This window comes from Ambystoma mexicanum, chromosome 3q, assembly GCF_040938575.1.
Source record: "Ambystoma mexicanum isolate Mex_15411 chromosome 3q, UKY_AmexF1_1, whole genome shotgun sequence".
NCBI classification, from domain to species: Eukaryota; Metazoa; Chordata; class Amphibia; order Caudata; family Ambystomatidae; genus Ambystoma; species Ambystoma mexicanum.
Window position 1 is genome coordinate 1284880518 of NC_090926.1, and position 19037 is coordinate 1284899554.

At 53.0% G+C, this 19037-nt stretch overlaps 1 protein-coding gene across 3 annotated transcripts in view; it reads left to right on the forward strand.

Annotated features, from left to right (window-relative positions):
* LOC138447885 (chromobox protein homolog 1-like) overlaps positions 1–19037 on the forward strand; it is a 397667-nt gene that overhangs the window by 336842 nt on the left and 41788 nt on the right. The window contains exon 3 of one of the 3 annotated variants that reach the window (XR_011259967.1): positions 16108–16247. The exons of the other annotated variants lie outside the window; for them this stretch is intronic. The gene's annotated coding sequence lies outside the window, so the exon portion shown is untranslated. Of the gene's footprint in view, positions 1–16107; positions 16248–19037 lie in introns of those variants that run through there. 3 annotated transcript variants of the gene reach the window in all.

A 19037-nucleotide genomic window follows, 5' to 3' on the forward strand; every position in this document is an offset into this window, starting at 1 on the left:
TTCCGCACATTTCGCTCGCCGCACCCATCGAAACACACCCCCCACAACACATGGCCTACCGTCCCGCGTTCCCACAGGTGTCCCGATGAAAACGGTACCTCACATGTGTGGGTGCACCTACCTGGCCGCCAAGGGGAAAGCCTAAAACACAAGTAACCCCAAGTCTGTTGTCAGAGGGAAATCTCAGACATTCTGCCGACCGGCGTAACTTACAGATATGGGCCTCGGGTGTCCAAGCCACCGAGGAAAACAGGGAACCCCATGCATTTTCGAAAAGAGGACACCCGTGGGAATCCGCAGAGGTGTGATTTGCGCCCATCGCCCCAGATTTTTTTACCCAGACAGCCCTGCAAAGTCGGAAATGTGGGGAAAAAAACGCTTTTTCCGCACATTTCGCTCACCGCACCCATCGAAACACGCCCACCACAACACATGGCCTACCGTCCCGCGTTCCCACAGGTGTCCCGATGAAAACGGTACCTCACATGTGTGGGTGCACCTACCTGGCCGCCAAGGGGAAAGCCTAAAACACAAGTAACCCCAAGTCTGTTGTCAGAGGGAAATCTCAGACATTCTGCCGACCGGCGCAACTTACAGATATGGGCCTCGGGTGTCCAAGCCACCGAGGAAAACAGGGAACCCCATGCATTTTCGAAAAGAGGACACCCATGGGAATCCGCAGAGGTGTGATTTGCGCCCATCGCCCCAGATTTTTTTTACCCAGACAGCCCTGCAAAGTCGGAAATGTGGGGAAAAAAACGCTTTTTCCGCACATTTCGCTCGCCGCACCCATCGAAACACGCCCCCCACAACACATGGCCTACCGTCCCGCGTTCCCACAGGTGTCCCGATGAAAACGGTACCTCACATGTGTGGGTGCACCTACCTGGCCGCCAAGGGGAAAGCCTAAAACACAAGTAACCCCAAGTCTGTTGTCAGAGGGAAATCTCCGACATTCTGCCGACCGGCGCAACTTACAGATATGGGCCTCGGGTGTCCAAGCCACCGAGGAAAACAGGGAACCCCATGCATTTTCGAAAAGAGGACACCCGTGGGAATCCGCAGAGGTGTGATTTGCGCCCATCGCCCCAGATTTTTTTACCCAGACAGCCCTGCAAAGACGGAAATGTGGGGAAAAAAACGCTTTTTCCGCACATTTCGCTCGCCACACCCATCGAAACACGCCCCCCACAACACATGGCCTACCGTCCCGCGTTCCCACAGGTGTCCCGATGAAAACGGTACCTCACATGTGTGGGTGCACCTACCTGGCCGCCAAGGGGAAAGCCTAAAACACAAGTAACCCCAAGTCTGTTGTCCATTCTGCCGACCGGCGCAACTTACAGATATGGGCCTCGGGTGTCCAAGCCACCGAGGAAAACAGGGAACCCCATGCATTTTCGAAAAGAGGACACCCGTGGGAATCCGCGGAGGTGTGATTTGCGCCCATCGCCCCAAATTTTTTTACCCAGACAGCCCTGCAAAGTCGGAAATGTGGGGAAAAAAACGCTTTTTCCGCACATTTCGCTCGCCGCACCCATCGAAACACGCCCCCCACAACACATGGCCTACCGTCCCGCGTTCCCACAGGTGTCCCGATGAAAACGGTACCTCACATGTGTGGGTGCACCTACCTGGCCGCCAAGGGGAAAGCCTAAAACACAAGTAACCCCAAGTCTGTTGTCAGAGGGAAATCTCCGACATTCTGCCGACCGGCGCAACTTACAGATATGGGCCTCGGGTGTCCAAGCCACCGAGCAAAACAGGGAACCCCATGCATTTTCGAAAAGAGGACACCCGTGGGAATCCGCAGAGGTGTGATTTGCGCCCATCGCCCCAGATTTTTTTACCCAGACAGCCCTGCAAAGTCGGAAATGTGGGGAAAAAAACGCTTTTTCCGCACATTTCGCTCGCCGCACCCATCGAAACACTCCCCCCAGAACACATGGCCTACCGTCCCGCGTTCCCACAGGTGTCCCGATGAAAACGGTACCTCACATGTGTGGGTGCACCTACCTGGCCGCCAAGGGGAAAGCCTAAAACACAAGTAACCCCAAGTCTGTTGTCAGAGGGAAATCTCAGACATTCTGCCGACCGGCGCAACTTACAGATATGGGCCTCGGGTGTCCAAGCCACCGAGGAAAACAGGCAACCCCATGCATTTTCGAAAAGAGGACACCCGTGGGAATCCGCAGAGGTGTGATTTGCGCCCATCGTCCCAGATTTTTTTACCCAGACAGCCCTGCAAAGTCGGAAATGTGGGGAAAAAAACGCCTTTTCCGCACATTTCGCTCGCCGCACCCATCGAAACACGCCCCCCACAACACATGGCCTACCGTCCCGCGTTCCCACAGGTGTCCCGATGAAAACGGTACCTCACATGTGTGGGTGCACCTACCTGGCCGCCAAGGGGAAAGCCTAAAACACAAGTAACCCCAAGTCTGTTGTCAGAGGGAAATCTCAGACATTCTGCCGACCGGCGCAACTTACAGATATGGGCCTCGGGTGTCCAAGCCACCGAGGAAAACAGGGAACCCCATGCATTTTCGAAAAGAGGACACCCGTGGGAATCCGCAGAGGTGTGATTTGCGCCCATCGCCCCAGATTTTTTTACCCAGACAGCCCTGCAAATCGGAAATGTGGGGAAAAAAACGCTTTTTCCGCACATTTCGCTCGCCGCACCCATCGAAACGCGCCCCCCACAACACATGGCCTACCGTCCCGCGTTCCCACAGGTGTCCCGATGAAAACGGTACCTCACATGTGTGGGTGCACCTACCTGGCCGCCAAGGGGAAAGCCTAAAACACAAGTAACCCCAAGTCTGTTGTCAGAGGGAAATCTCCGACATTCTGCCGACCGGCGCAACTTACAGATATGGGCCTCGGGTGTCCAAGCCACCGAGGAAAACAGGGAACCCCATGCAGTTTCGAAAAGAGGACACCCGTGGGAATCCGCAGAGGTGTGATTTGCGCCCATCGCCCCAGATTTTTTTACCCAGACAGCCCTGCAAAGTCGGAAATGTGGGGAAAAAAACGCTTTTTCCGCACATTTCGCTCGCCGCACCCATCGAAACACGCCCCCCACAACACATGGCCTACCGTCCCGCGTTCCCACAGGTGTCCCGATGAAAACGGTACCTCACATGTGTGGGTGCACCTACCTGGCCGCCAAGGGGAAAGCCTAAAACACAAGTAACCCCAAGTCTGTTGTCCATTCTGCCGACCGGCGCAACTTACAGATATGGGCCTCGGGTGTCGAAGCCACCGAGGAAAACAGGGAACCCCATGCATTTTCGAAAAGAGGACACCCGTGGGAATCCGCAGAGGTGTGATTTGCGCCCATCGCCCCAGATTTTTTTACCCAGACAGCCCTGCAAAGTCGGAAATGTGGGGAAAAAAACGCTTTTTCCGCACATTTCGCTCGCCGCACCCATCGAAACACACCCCCCACAACACATGGCCTACCGTCCCGCGTTCCCAAAGGTGTCCCGATGAAAACGGTACCTCACATGTGTGGGTGCACCTACCTGGCCGCCAAGGGGAAAGCCTAAAACACAAGTAACCCCAAGTCTGTTGTCAGAGGGAAATCTCAGACATTCTGCCGACCGGCGTAACTTACAGATATGGGCCTCGGGTGTCCAAGCCACCGAGGAAAACAGGGAACCCCATGCATTTTCGAAAAGAGGACACCCGTGGGAATCCGCAGAGGTGTGATTTGCGCCCATCGCCCCAGATTTTTTTACCCAGACAGCCCTGCAAAGTCGGAAATGTGGGGAAAAAAACGCTTTTTCCGCACATTTCGCTCACCGCACCCATCGAAACACGCCCACCACAACACATGGCCTACCGTCCCGCGTTCCCACAGGTGTCCCGATGAAAACGGTACCTCACATGTGTGGGTGCACCTACCTGGCCGCCAAGGGGAAAGCCTAAAACACAAGTAACCCCAAGTCTGTTGTCAGAGGGAAATCTCAGACATTCTGCCTACCGGCGCAACTTACAGATATGGGCCTCGGGTGTCCAAGCCACCGAGGAAAACAGGGAACCCCATGCATTTTCGAAAAGAGGACACCCATGGGAATCCGCAGAGGTGTGATTTGCGCCCATCGCCCCAGATTTTTTTTACCCAGACAGCCCTGCAAAGTCGGAAATGTGGGGAAAAAAACGCTTTTTCCGCACATTTCGCTCGCCGCACCCATCGAAACACGCCCCCCACAACACATGGCCTACCGTCCCGCGTTCCCACAGGTGTCCCGATGAAAACGGTACCTCACATGTGTGGGTGCACCTACCTGGCCGCCAAGGGGAAAGCCTAAAACACAAGTAACCCCAAGTCTGTTGTCAGAGGGAAATCTCAGACATTCTGCCGACCGGCGCAACTTACAGATATGGGCCTCGGGTGTCCAAGCCACCGAGGAAAACAGGCAACCCCATGCATTTTCGAAAAGAGGACACCCGTGGGAATCCGCAGAGGTGTGATTTGCGCCCATCGCCCCAGATTTTTTTACCCAGACAGCCCTGCAAAGTCGGAAAAGTGGGGAAAAAAACGCTTTTTCCGCACATTTCGCTCGCCGCACCCATCGAAACACGCCCCCCAGAACACATGGCCTACCGTCCCGCGTTCCCACAGGTGTCCCGATGAAAACGGTACCTCACATGTGTGGGTGCACCTACCTGGCCGCCAAGGGGAAAGCCTAAAACACAAGTAACCCCAAGTCTGTTGTCAGAGGGAAATCTCAGACATTCTGCCGACCGGCGCAACTTACAGATATGGGCCTCGGGTGTCCAAGCCACCGAGGAAAACAGGCAACCCCATGCATTTTCGAAAAGAGGACACCCGTGGGAATCCGCAGAGGTGTGATTTGCGCCCATCGTCCCAGATTTTTTTACCCAGACAGCCCTGCAAAGTCGGAAATGTAGGGAAAAAAACGCCTTTTCTGCACATTTCGCTCGCCGCACCCATCGAAACACGCCCCCCACAACACATGGCCTACCGTCCCGCGTTCCCACAGGTGTCCCGATGAAAACGGTACCTCACATGTGTGGGTGCACCTACCTGGCCGCCAAGGGGAAAGCCTAAAACACAAGTAACCCCAAGTCTGTTGTCAGAGGGAAATCTCAGACATTCTGCCGACCGGCGCAACTTACAGATATGGGCCTCGGGTGTCCAAGCCACCGAGGAAAACAGGGAACCCCATGCATTTTCGAAAAGAGGACACCCGTGGGAATCCGCAGAGGTGTGATTTGCGCCCATCGCCCCAGATTTTTTTACCCAGACAGCCCTGCAAAGTCGGAAATGTGGGGAAAAAAACGCTTTTTCCGCACATTTCGCTCGCCGCACCCATCGAAACACGCCCCCCACAACACATGGCCTACCGTCCCGCGTTCCCACAGGTGTCCCGATGAAAATGGTACCTCACATGTGTGGGTGCACCTACCTGGCCGCCAAGGGGAAAGCCTAAAACACAAGTAACCCCAAGTCTGTTGTCAGAGGGAAATCTCCGACATTCTGCCGACCGGCGCAACTTACAGATATGGGCCTCGGGTGTCCAAGCCACCGAGGAAAACAGGGAACCCCATGCATTTTCGAAAAGAGGACACCCGTGGGAATCCGCAGAGGTGTGATTTGCGCCCATCGCCCCAGATTTTTTTACCCAGACAGCCCTGCAAAGACGGAAATGTGGGGAAAAAAACGCTTTTTCCGCACATTTCGCTCGCCGCACCCATCGAAACACGCCCCCCACAACACATGGCCTACCGTCCCGCGTTCCCACAGGTGTCCCGATGAAAACGGTACCTCACATGTGTGGGTGCACCTACCTGGCCGCCAAGGGGAAAGCCTAAAACACAAGTAACCCCAAGTCTGTTGTCCATTCTGCCGACCGGCGCAACTTACAGATATGGGCCTCGGGTGTCGAAGCCACCGAGGAAAACAGGGAACCCCATGCATTTTCGAAAAGAGGACACCCGTGGGAATCCGCAGAGGTGTGATTTGCGCCCATCGCCCCAGATTTTTTTACCCAGACAGCCCTGCAAAGTCGGAAATGTGGGGAAAAAAACGCTTTTTCCGCACATTTCGCTCGCCGCACCCATCGAAACACACCCCCCACAACACATGGCCTACTGTCCCGCGTTCCCACAGGTGTCCCGATGAAAACGGTACCTCACATGTGTGGGTGCACCTACCTGGCCGCCAAGGGGAAAGCCTAAAACACAAGTAACCCCAAGTCTGTTGTCAGAGGGAAATCTCAGACATTCTGCCGACCGGCGTAACTTACAGATATGGGCCTCGGGTGTCCAAGCCACCGAGGAAAACAGGGAACCCCATGCATTTTCGAAAAGAGGACACCCGTGGGAATCCGCAGAGGTGTGATTTGCGCCCATCGCCCCAGATTTTTTTACCCAGACAGCCCTGCAAAGTCGGAAATGTGGGGAAAAAAACGCTTTTTCCGCACATTTCGCTCACCGCACCCATCGAAACACGCCCACCACAACACATGGCCTACCGTCCCGCGTTCCCACAGGTGTCCCGATGAAAACGGTACCTCACATGTGTGGGTGCACCTACCTGGCCGCCAAGGGGAAAGCCTAAAACACAAGTAACCCCAAGTCTGTTGTCAGAGGGAAATCTCAGACATTCTGCCGACCGGCGCAACTTACAGATATGGGCCTCGGGTGTCCAAGCCACCGAGGAAAACAGGGAACCCCATGCATTTTCGAAAAGAGGACTCCCATGGGAATCCGCAGAGGTGTGATTTGCGCCCATCGCCCCAGATTTTTTTTACCCAGACAGCCCTGCAAAGTCGGAAATGTGGGGAAAAAAACGCTTTTTCCGCACATTTCGCTCGCCGCACCCATCGAAACACGCCCCCCACAACACATGGCCTACCGTCCCGCGTTCCCACAGGTGTCCCGATGAAAACGGTACCTCACATGTGTGGGTGCACCTACCTGGCCGCCAAGGGGAAAGCCTAAAACACAAGTAACCCCAAGTCTGTTGTCAGAGGGAAATCTCCGACATTCTGCCGACCGGCGCAACTTACAGATATGGGCCTCGGGTGTCCAAGCCACCGAGGAAAACAGGGAACCCCATGCATTTTCGAAAAGAGGACACCCGTGGGAATCCGCAGAGGTGTGATTTGCGCCCATCGCCCCAGATTTTTTTACCCAGACAGCCCTGCAAAGACGGAAATGTGGGGAAAAAAACGCTTTTTCCGCACATTTCGCTCGCCGCACCCATCGAAACACGCCCCCCACAACACATGGCCTACCGTCCCGCGTTCCCACAGGTGTCCCGATGAAAACGGTACCTCACATGTGTGGGTGCACCTACCTGGCCGCCAAGGGGAAAGCCTAAAACACAAGTAACCCCAAGTTTGTTGTCCATTCTGCCGACCGGCGCAACTTACAGATATGGGCCTCGGGTGTCCAAGCCACCGAGGAAAACAGGGAACCCCATGCATTTTCGAAAAGAGGACACCTGTGGGAATCCGCGGAGGTGTGATTTGCGCCCATCGCCCCAAATTTTTTTACCCAGACAGCCCTGCAAAGTCGGAAATGTGGGGAAAAAAACGCTTTTTCCGCACATTTCGCTCGCCGCACCCATCGAAACACGCCCCCCACAACACATGGCCTACCGTCCCGCGTTCCCACAGGTGTCCCGATGAAAACGGTACCTCACATGTGTGGGTGCACCTACCTGGCCGCCAAGGGGAAAGCCTAAAACACAAGTAACCCCAAGTCTGTTGTCAGAGGGAAATCTCCGACATTCTGCCGACCGGCGCAACTTACAGATATGGGCCTCGGGTGTCCAAGCCACCGAGCAAAACAGGGAACCCCATGCATTTTCGAAAAGAGGACACCCGTGGGAATCCGCAGAGGTGTGATTTGCGCCCATCGCCCCAGATTTTTTTACCCAGACAGCCCTGCAAAGTCGGAAATGTGGGGAAAAAAACGCTTTTTCCGCACATTTCGCTCGCCGCACCCATCGAAACACGCCCCCCAGAACACATGGCCTACCGTCCCGCGTTCCCACAGGTGTCCCGATGAAAACGGTACCTCACATGTGTGGGTGCACCTACCTGGCCGCCAAGGGGAAAGCCTAAAACACAAGTAACCCCAAGTCTGTTGTCAGAGGGAAATCTCAGACATTCTGCCGACCGGCGCAACTTACAGATATGGGCCTCGGGTGTCCAAGCCACCGAGGAAAACAGGCAACCCCATGCATTTTCGAAAAGAGGACACCCGTGGGAATCCGCAGAGGTGTGATTTGCGCCCATCGTCCCAGATTTTTTTACCCAGACAGCCCTGCAAAGTCGGAAATGTGGGGAAAAAAATGCCTTTTCCGCACATTTCGCTCGCCGCACCCATCGAAACACGCCCCCCACAACACATGGCCTACCGTCCCGCGTTCCCACAGGTGTCCCGATGAAAACGGTACCTCACATGTGTGGGTGCACCTACCTGGCCGCCAAGGGGAAAGCCTAAAACACAAGTAACCCCAAGTCTGTTGTCAGAGGGAAATCTCAGACATTCTGCCGACCGGCGCAACTTACAGATATGGGCCTCGGGTGTCCAAGCCACCGAGGAAAACAGGGAACCCCATGCATTTTCGAAAAGAGGACACCCGTGGGAATCCGCAGAGGTGTGATTTGCGCCCATCGCCCCAGATTTTTTTACCCAGACAGCCCTGCAAAGTCGGAAATGTGGGGAAAAAAACGCTTTTTCCGCACATTTCGCTCGCCGCACCCATCGAAACGCGCCCCCCACAACACATGGCCTACCGTCCCGCGTTCCCACAGGTGTCCCGATGAAAACGGTACCTCACATGTGTGGGTGCACCTACCTGGCCGCCAAGGGGAAAGCCTAAAACACAAGTAACCCCAAGTCTGTTGTCAGAGGGAAATCTCCGACATTCTGCCGACCGGCGCAACTTACAGATATGGGCCTCGGGTGTCCAAGCCACCGAGGAAAACAGGGAACCCCATGCAGTTTCGAAAAGAGGACACCCGTGGGAATCCGCAGAGGTGTGATTTGCGCCCATCGCCCCAGATTTTTTTACCCAGACAGCCCTGCAAAGTCGGAAATGTGGGGAAAAAAATGCTTTTTCCGCACATTTCGCTCGCCGCACCCATCGAAACACGCCCCCCACAACACATGGCCTACCGTCCCGCGTTCCCACAGGTGTCCCGATGAAAACGGTACCTCACATGTGTGGGTGCACCTACCTGGCCGCCAAGGGGAAAGCCTAAAACACAAGTAACCCCAAGTCTGTTGTCCATTCTGCCGACCGGCGCAACTTACAGATATGGGCCTCGGGTGTCGAAGCCACCGAGGAAAACAGGGAACCCCATGCATTTTCGAAAAGAGGACACCCGTGGGAATCCGCAGAGGTGTGATTTGCGCCCATCGCCCCAGATTTTTTTACCCAGACAGCCCTGCAAATTCGGAAATGTGGGGAAAAAAACGCTTTTTCCGCACATTTCGCTCGCCGCACCCATCGAAACACACCCCCCACAACACATGGCCTACCGTCCCGCGTTCCCAAAGGTGTCCCGATGAAAACGGTACCTCACATGTGTGGGTGCACCTACCTGGCCGCCAAGGGGAAAGCCTAAAACACAAGTAACCCCAAGTCTGTTGTCAGAGGGAAATCTCAGACATTCTGCCGACCGGCGTAACTTACAGATATGGGCCTCGGGTGTCCAAGCCACCGAGGAAAACAGGGAACCCCATGCATTTTCGAAAAGAGGACACCCGTGGGAATCCGCAGAGGTGTGATTTGCGCCCATCGCCCCAGATTTTTTTACCCAGACAGCCCTGCAAAGTCGGAAATGTGGGGAAAAAAACGCTTTTTCCGCACATTTCGCTCACCGCACCCATCGAAACACGCCCACCACAACACATGGCCTACCGTCCCGCGTTCCCACAGGTGTCCCGATGAAAACGGTACCTCACATGTGTGGGTGCACCTACCTGGCCGCCAAGGGGAAAGCCTAAAACACAAGTAACCCCAAGTCTGTTGTCAGAGGGAAATCTCAGACATTCTGCCGACCGGCGCAACTTACAGATATGGGCCTCGGGTGTCCAAGCCACCGAGGAAAACAGGGAACCCCATGCATTTTCGAAAAGAGGACACCCATGGGAATCCGCAGAGGTGTGATTTGCGCCCATCGCCCCAGATTTTTTTTACCCAGACAGCCCTGCAAAGTCGGAAATGTGGGGAAAAAAACGCTTTTTCCGCACATTTCGCTCGCCGCACCCATCGAAACACGCCCCCCACAACACATGGCCTACCGTCCCGCGTTCCCACAGGTGTCCCGATGAAAACGGTACCTCACATGTGTGGGTGCACCTACCTGGCCGCCAAGGGGAAAGCCTAAAACACAAGTAACCCCAAGTCTGTTGTCAGAGGGAAATCTCCGACATTCTGCCGGCCGGCGCAACTTACAGATATGGGCCTCGGGTGTCCAAGCCACCGAGGAAAACAGGGAACCCCATGCATTTCCGAAAAGAGGACACCCGTGGGAATCCGCAGAGGTGTGATTTGCGCCCATCGCCCCAGATTTTTTTACCCAGACAGCCCTGCAAAGACGGAAATGTGGGGAAAAAAACGCTTTTTCCGCACATTTCGCTCGCCGCACCCATCGAAACACGCCCCCCACAACACATGGCCTACCGTCCCGCGTTCCCACAGGTGTCCCGATGAAAACGGTACCTCACATGTGTGGGTGCACCTACCTGGCCGCCAAGGGGAAAGCCTAAAACACAAGTAACCCCAAGTCTGTTGTCCATTCTGCCGACCGGCGCAACTTACAGATATGGGCCTCGGGTGTCCAAGCCACCGAGGAAAACAGGGAACCCCATGCATTTTCGAAAAGAGGACACCCATGGGAATCCGCAGAGGTGTGATTTGCGCCCATCGCCCCAGATTTTTTTTACCCAGACAGCCCTGCAAAGTCGGAAATGTGGGGAAAAAACGCTTTTTCCGCACATTTCGCTCGCCACACCCATCGAAACACGCCCCCCACAACACATGGCCTACCGTCCCGCGTTCCCACAGGTGTCCCGATGAAAACGGTACCTCACATGTGTGGGTGCACCTACCTGGCCGCCAAGGGGAAAGCCTAAAACACAAGTAACCCCAAGTCTGTTGTCAGAGGGAAATCTCCGACATTCTGCCGACCGGCGCAACTTACAGATATGGGCCTCGGGTGTCCAAGCCACCGAGCAAAACAGGGAACCCCATGCATTTTCGAAAAGAGGACACCCGTGGGAATCCGCAGAGGTGTGATTTGCGCCCATCGCCCCAGATTTTTTTACCCAGACAGCCCTGCAAAGTCGGAAATGTGGGGAAAAAAACGCTTTTTCCGCACATTTCGCTCGCCGCACCCATCGAAACACGCCCCCCAGAACACATGGCCTACCGTCCCGCGTTCCCACAGGTGTCCCGATGAAAACGGTACCTCACATGTGTGGGTGCACCTACCTGGCCGCCAAGGGGAAAGCCTAAAACACAAGTAACCCCAAGTCTGTTGTCAGAGGGAAATCTCAGACATTCTGCCGACCGGCGCAACTTACAGATATGGGCCTCGGGTGTCCAAGCCACCGAGGAAAACAGGCAACCCCATGCATTTTCGAAAAGAGGACACCCGTGGGAATCCGCAGAGGTATGATTTGCGCCCATCGTCCCAGATTTTTTTACCCAGACAGCCCTGCAAAGTCGGAAATGTGGGGAAAAAAACGCCTTTTCCGCACATTTCGCTCGCCGCACCCATCGAAACACGCCCCCCACAACACATGGCCTACCGTCCCGCGTTCCCACAGGTGTCCCGATGAAAACGGTACCTCACATGTGTGGGTGCACCTACCTGGCCGCCAAGGGGAAAGCCTAAAACACAAGTAACCCCAAGTCTGTTGTCAGAGGGAAATCTCAGACATTCTGCCGACCGGCGCAACTTACAGATATGGGCCTCGGGTGTCCAAGCCACCGAGGAAAACAGGGAACCCCATGCATTTTCGAAAAGAGGACACCCGTGGGAATCCGCAGAGGTGTGATTTGCGCCCATCGCCCCAGATTTTTTTACCCAGACAGCCCTGCAAAGTCGGAAATGTGGGGAAAAAAACGCTTTTTCCGCACATTTCGCTCGCCGCACCCATCGAAACGCGCCCCCCACAACACATGGCCTACCGTCCCGCGTTCCCACAGGTGTCCCGATGAAAACGGTACCTCACATGTGTGGGTGCACCTACCTGGCCGCCAAGGGGAAAGCCTAAAACACAAGTAACCCCAAGTCTGTTGTCAGAGGGAAATCTCAGACATTCTGCCGACCGGCGCAACTTACAGATATGGGCCTCGGGTGTCCAAGCCACCGAGGAAAACAGGGAACCCCATGCATTTTCGAAAAGAGGACACCCGTGGGAATCCGCAGAGGTGTGATTTGCGCCCATCGCCCCAGATTTTTTTACCCAGACAGCCCTGCAGAGTCGGAAATGTGGGGAAAAAAACGCTTTTTCCGCACATTTCGCTCGCCGCACCCATCGACACACGCCCCCCACAACACATGGCCTACCGTCCCGCGTTCCCACAGGTGTCCCGATGAAAACGGTACCTCACATGTGTGGGTGCACCTACCTGGCCGCCAAGGGGAAAGCCTAAAACACATGTAACCCCAAGTCTGTTGTCAGAGGGAAATCTCAGACATTCTGCCGACCGGCGCAACTTACAGATGTGGGCCTCGGGTGTCCAAGCCACCGAGGAAAACAGGGAACCCCATGCATTTTCGAAAAGAGGACACCCGTGGGAATCCGCAGAGGTGTGATTTGCGCCCATCGCCCCAGATTTTTTACCCAGACAGCCCTGCAAAGTCGGAAATGTGGGGAAAAAAACGCTTTTTCCGCACATTTCGCTCGCCGCACCCATCGAAACGCGCCCCCCACAACACATGGCCTACCGTCCCGCGTTCCCACAGGTGTCCCGATGAAAACGGTACCTCACATGTGTGGGTGCACCTACCTGGCCGCCAAGGGGAAAGCCTAAAACACAAGTAACCCCAAGTCTGTTGTCAGAGGGAAATCTCAGACATTCTGCCGACCGGCGCAACTTACAGATATGGGCCTCGGGTGTCCAAGCCACCGAGGAAAACAGGGAACCCCATGCATTTTCGAAAAGAGGACACCCGTGGGAATCCGCAGAGGTGTGATTTGCGCCCATCGCCCCAGATTTTTTTACCCAGACAGCCCTGCAAAGTCGGAAATGTGGGGAAAAAAACGCTTTTTCCGCACATTTCGCTCGCCGCACCCATCGAAACACGCCCCCCACAACACATGGCCTACCGTCCCGCGTTCCCACAGGTGTCCCGATGAAAACGGTACCTCACATGTTGTTAGGGAGAATTCTCTGTTTAGGCTGAATTTCCCTCCCTAGTGAGTCCCCCAGCAGCTTTGCTGGATTTCTGGGGTTTAATTTTTTCTCCTGCCAAGAGTGAGACTCTTTTACCCTCACTCTTGGACATGTTGAACTGTGTTATCTTGGACAAACCTTGTGTTGAATGGGCTATGGGGTCTTTTACTCCATAGGGCCTCATGTATTTTTGTGATGTGGGTTACACAGCACCCTCTGTGCCGTGACCCAGGGGTGTCCTAGGGACTCCCCAGCATAGACTCCATACCCTGGGACTGACTACTGTCTCCCAGGGCATGTAAAGTCACCAAAGACTTTGCTAGTCTTGAATCCTGAACAGAACCAGTACAAACCATCATATTGTGGACGTACTGGCTGGGGCAATTCGATTGCCCCAGGGTCTGTTAGTCGAGGGGGCACGTCTCCGTCCCCCCTGATCGAGTTTTGGCTGGTGGCAGTGGAAACTACGTTTTATATTCGACCGCGAATATTTTCCTATGGGATTTCCCATTGTTTTAGGCTAACACATTTAATTATTTATTTACGGTAGCCTTAAACATACCACCGGTTTATATATTTATTTTTATAACTCCGGTTGGGACTTTTTGCCAAAACTTGATTCTAAAATGGCGTTGGTGTTCGCCTCTGTAACTCTGACCCAAAGTGGAGCCCTTTGTTCCACTTTTGGCGGGCTTCTCCACAGAAGCCCTCCAAAGTGGTGCCACTCTGTCTGGGGTACTTAGGAGGGGTGGAGGGGGGTTTAGGCACCCTGGACTGAGTTACCTAGGTAACTCAAGTCGCACTCCGTCCTGATTGGCCCAAGTGGTGAGCCGGCCGGCTCACCACTTAGCATGTTTGAGTGACAGCTAGGCTGGGTGAATGGGGGTTTGCTGCATAAAAGCAGGGCTTTGGGGACTGGAACTTCAGAAGTCGCCACAGGACCAAGAATCCGACGAGGGAAGAGCTGAGCCGACCTGCTTCGACGACACCACCCGGTGGAGCCCTGCTGAACCGTCTCACCACTTTTCCCGACGACCGAGGAGAACTCTTAACGGAGTGGCTCCTTCCCTTGACTGGTGGGGACAACCAGTTTTCGCCTTCTTTTCGCTTCTCGAGGTATCTCGTGGCCGCCTTGCCAGTGCCAAGCACCCCGGCAACCGGAACCCCACCACTTTTACCCCAAACCACGAAAGTCGGTACAACCCTTCAACCGGAGGACTCCGCGGCTGGTTTCTTCCCGGGCAGTGCAACGACCTTCTTCTTCTGCTCTTCAGCGAGAACTTCTTCTCCCCTGACCGACGTCGAGCCTTGCTGCCACTGCCTGGAACAACTGCCACCGCTGGAGGACCCTTTCCGCTTAAGGTACCGTGTTCCGCCTGGCTTCCCTTGCCACCGACTGTACGGGGTAGATTTAGCCCCCGGCTTTCGAACCTGGGAGTGCCTGGGACACCCTGGCTAAACTTTCTAAGCCACTCTAAACTCTTTCTAACTCTTTGCAAGACTTTGAATCCTTAATAACAGTGTGATCTTGGGCACATTTTCGCTCCGACTACTCTAAGAGTGGGCCCTGCCTAGTGACTTTTGCTCACCTGTGACTTTGTGCTTCTGTGAGTCTATTGCAAGTGTTCTGGACCTTAGAGTGGTGTGTTTAACCCATTCCTGTTCCTTTTTACCCCTTTCTTGAACCTACTAGAGTGTCATCTAACGTTAAGCGCTCACCTCTGTTTTAATTATGTGGTGTTAACTTAGAGTTGTCTAGGTAGGAGTAAGGGTTGGAACTGCTTTCATTATAACTGTGTTTGAAGTGTTTTTACTATATTTTGCTAGAGTGTTTTTAACTTATGTGTATTTTAAATAAATAACTATATACTTTTGAAACCAAGCTCTGGTCAGTGTTTGCTTGTGTTATTGTGTCTGAGTACATATTGTGTATACTTTGCATACTGCCTAACTCTTCTTGAGAGAAGTCTGACTGCTCAGCCACAGCTACCAGGTAAATCTGGGTGGTACAGACTGCTACCAAAGGGGTTTACTGCTCTACCTGTAGTCTTAAATCTTTTGCAGTGTTCCCCAAGGGAACTGCACAGGTTTCTGCCTAACACTGGTGTACAGCGGTGGGATTTGTATTGAGTATACATTTTATTGTGCTTTAGATACCTTAGTGCAACTAACCACAAAGCTTAGCACTGAAAAGGTAAAACCTCTAACATGTCAGTTATAGAAAGCTATAGTCAAGAGTCCCTTGCAGCCAAAACTGCTGATTGTTTAAGAGTGCTCTGTAAACATAAGGATCTCCTGACTAAGGGCAAGAAAATGGAGCTGATTGAAAGATTGTTAGCTAACCAAAGTCTGGGTGATGGTTCAGAGGAACCTACCACTCCAGCAACTGTAGATGACAGTGTTGAAGTTAACATGGAGCAAAATGTTGATGATTCTGAGGAAGAGTCAGAAGAGGAGGGTGAGGCTGTTGTAACTGTCCCCCCTAGGCCTCTGCCTGCTCTACCTGCTGTGCCTACTGGACCTTTACCAGGTCCCACATTTAGTCCTCAGTACTTTGAACTGGAGAAAATGAAGCTAGAATTGGAGTATAAGAAACTTAATGCTCAAACTGACAAAGAACTAAGGCTAAGGGAAATGGAGCTCAAGTATGACTTAGAAATGAAGAAATTATCTGTTGAGAATGTTTCTCTCTCTGGCTCCTCTAGAAGTTCCAGTCCTAAAAGACCCCGGATGCCTAAAGAATTGGTTGGTATGTATGAGCCTAAGTTGGATGTGTTGGATTGGTTGTCGCTGTTTGAATATAATCATGGGCTCCAGAACATCACAGGAAATGACTTACTCACCTGGTTGTTCTCTAGGCTTCCCCCTGTTGCAACTGATGTGGTGATGGAGATGGGGGAGGAGGATAGGAAGGACTATGAATGTGTAAAACTAGCTTTGATAGCTAGGTTTGGGAAGACCCCTTCCCAGTATCTTAAGAGGTTTAGGAACCTCAAAAAGCATGATGGTACCCCTTGGGCTACCTGGGTGAGTGAATGTTTGAAAAACTTAGAGGGATGGATTAAGGGTTACAAGGTGAACACTTATGAAGGTATGAAGAATTTGTTTATGTTGGAGACTATTTATGATGCCTGCTCTCCTGAGCTCAGACAACACTTGGCTGATTCCAAGGAATTGGATTCCCGGAAACTAGCTAAGGCTGCTGACTTGTGGGTTGCCAACAGGGCCACTCACAAGGATTCTGGGGTAACTCAGAAGAAGGATGGGGAGAAACAGTCTAAAAAGGACTCCAAAGAGAATTCTAATACTACAAATTCCAAAGAGGGCCCCAAACAAAACTATAAGGGTAAGCCACAAGGGAAACCAAATCAGGCTAGTGTACCTTCTGGTCCCAGACCAGAAGGAGGTCAGAACAAGCCTCCATTCCAGCGAGCCTTTGGCTCATGCTTTGTTTGTAAGGCTACTGACCATGTGAAAGGAGATCCCAGATGTAAGGGTAAACCTTCAGGGGTCCAGCTTGCCTCCTTAGCCTTCGCTCCAGAAGAGGAAGTACAAATGGCAAGTGGAAACTTTCTATTACTAGCTGATGAACCCACTGGAGTCTCAGCTAGTGTTTCTTTAGTCTCTCTGGGGTTGTGGGAGCAACAGAATTTAGATGTCTATAACTCTATCCCAGATAATACTAAAGAGTATTATAAGGACAGTGTCCAGGTGAATGGTCAGGAGACTCCGGCCATTAGGGACACTGGAGCCAGCATAACTGTGGTGGATGAATCATTTTTCAAGGCAGAGGATGTTGCTAAGGCACCCAAATGCCTCACCAAGTTAGCTGGTGGGCCTGTGCAGATGTGTCCCCAGTTACCAGTTCTCATCCAATGCAATGATATGGCTGTAAAAATACCTGTCAGTGTACAATGTGAAGTGCCAGGTAGGGTTCTGTTGGGTAATGACCTCAAAGCTCTTGGAGTTGTATCTCATACCCCCAGACCTCCTAGCAAAAGGTTCCAGGAACTCACAAAACCTGCAAGGGAGAAAACCCTGAGAGGGTTATCTCAGGAGATGATGACAGAAATCACTCCTCTACCACTGGAGCAACTTACTGCAGTAACTACCAGATCAGGAGCAAAGGGGCAACCCAAGACTCCTAGGAAAAAGCCAGCAGCAAGCACTCCAGTGCTTCCAACAAGGACTTCCCCTAGGTTGTCCAAAGTTACACCTGTAACTCCACCTCCAGCTGAGGCTGAGAGGGAGGTACAACCCTGTGTGGTTGAGCTAGACTCTGAGGAAGAGCTAGAAGGAGGCCCCAACCTTATTGGAGATTTGGACCCTGAGGACCATCCTGAGCTGCAGTCTTTACTGGCAGAAGGTGGGCCTAGCAGGGCAGCTTTTCGTAAGGGGCAAAGAGAATGTCCAACTCTGGAAGGTCTCCGCCACCAGGCAGCTTCTCAAGCTGATGGGCAAGAGCCTGGGAAGTATAGGTTGCACTGGGAAGATGGCCTCTTCTACAGTGAACCCACTGAGTCTGAACCTGGAGACTACAAACGCCTTGTAGTCCCACAAGAGAACAGACAACAGTTCTTACAACTAGCCCATGAGATACCTTTGGCTGGTCACTTGAGTTTCAAGAAGACCAAGGAAAGGCTCTCACTCTACTTTTATTGGCCAAAGATGGGGGCTGAAGTAGATAGATATTGTAAGAGCTGCCATACCTGCCAGACTTCTGGTAAGGTTGGTTCCAAGAATGTGGCACCTTTAGTGCCTCTCCCAGTTGTGGGAGTCCCATTTGAGAGGGTAGGGATTGACATTGTTGGTCCCCTTGATCCCCCAACCTCCTCAGGCAACAGGTTTATCCTTGTTGTAGTAGACCATGCTACTAGGTACCCTGAGGCAATTCCTATGAGGACTGTTACAGCTCCGGCTGTGGCTAAGGCCCTCCTTGGTATTTTTACCAGGGTTGGGTTTCCTAAGGAGGTAATCTCTGACAGGGGGTCAAACTTTATGTCCCACTACATGAAAGCCATGTGGAAAACCTGTGGAGTTACCTACAAGTTCTCAACCGCATACCACCCTCAGACAAACGGGTTGGTTGAAAGGTTTAACAGAACCATGAAGAGCATGATAGGTGCTTTAGAAGAACCCCTTAAGAAAAAGTGGGACCTTCTACTGCCATGCCTTCTCTTTGCTTATAGAGAAGTCCCTCAGGAGGGAGTAGGTTATTCTCCCTTTGAGCTTCTCTATGGCCATCCAGTCAGAGGTCCATTGGCCCTGATTAAGGAGGGATTGGAAGGTGCTCCTCCCCTCAAGCCAGTCAGAGTGACTGACTATGTGATAGGTCTCCGGAGGAGAATGTCACACATGATGGCAGAAGCAAGTGACAACTTGAAAGCTGGTCAAGCCCTGGTCAAACATTGGCACGACCAGAAGGCTAACATGGTTGAGTTTACTCAAGACCAGCTAGTTCTAGTTATGCTCCCAACAAGGCAGAGGGCCTTGCAAGACAAATGGATGGGACCCTTCAAGGTTGTGGGAAAACTTGGAGAGGTCAACTATCTGGTGGATCTGGGCAGACCCAGGGAAGCTCCTAGAGTCTTCCACACCAACCGACTAAAAGCATACATCTCCAGACCTGATGTAG